Consider the following 661-nt stretch of genomic DNA (forward strand, 5'->3'; position numbering starts at 1 on the left):
GGTGAGGTCCTAGGAGAGGCCACCGGCGGTGAGGTCCGCGCGGACCACAGGCGAGGAGGGCGCCGGAGAAGTATAGCAGGGGAGGGGGAGGGGGAGGTTAGCGATGGAGTGGAGGTGTCGCGAGGACGAACTAGGGCTGCGCCATGGGGGGTGAGGGAAGAAAGGCCACGCGGCGTCTGACGCGAGAGGGCTTTGCTTGGCTGGAGACGGGAGAGGGCTCTGTCTCTCACACTCGATGCGCCGCAGAAAAACAATAAAGGCCCATTTCGTGGGACGAGCACTGTCGCAGACCCATCTCCGATTCCTCGTATTCTCAAAAAAAGAAAAAAAGAAACGATTCCTCAAAAAAAACTCTCCTATTCTTCCATTCTAAAAAAACTCGATTCTCCCTTCACTCAAAACAAAACATAAGAACAACTCTAGCAGACCTTTCACTAAAAAAACATAAGAGCAACTCTAAGGCCTTGTTTGGTTGCTAAGGGAGATAATTCCAGGTAAAAGGCGCCCTGGCTAGAAAATTCTTGGTAAAATGAAAGCCCCGTGGAATATTCACTTCACTATTTGGGAGAAATAAGGAGTGGGGGATAATATTTTATCTTCTTCTTTTCTTAGTATACTCTGTAGTTTGTCTCTTTGCAATCCATCTAGGCTGCTCCAGCTA

The 661-nt window shown here is 49.3% G+C and overlaps 1 protein-coding gene across 1 annotated transcript in view; it reads right to left on the reverse strand.

Annotated features, from left to right (window-relative positions):
* The window catches only part of LOC123187954 (protein ANTI-SILENCING 1), a gene marked incomplete in the record, with an annotated part of 6,227 nt that extends 6,011 nt beyond the window's left edge, over nucleotides 1-216 (reverse strand). Inside the window, 1 exon segment of the mRNA XM_044599967.1 lies at nucleotides 1-216.
* Between the last annotated feature and the right edge of the window lie 445 nt (nucleotides 217-661).

This window comes from Triticum aestivum, chromosome 2A, assembly GCF_018294505.1.
Source record: "Triticum aestivum cultivar Chinese Spring chromosome 2A, IWGSC CS RefSeq v2.1, whole genome shotgun sequence".
Taxonomy (NCBI): domain Eukaryota; kingdom Viridiplantae; phylum Streptophyta; class Magnoliopsida; order Poales; family Poaceae; genus Triticum; species Triticum aestivum.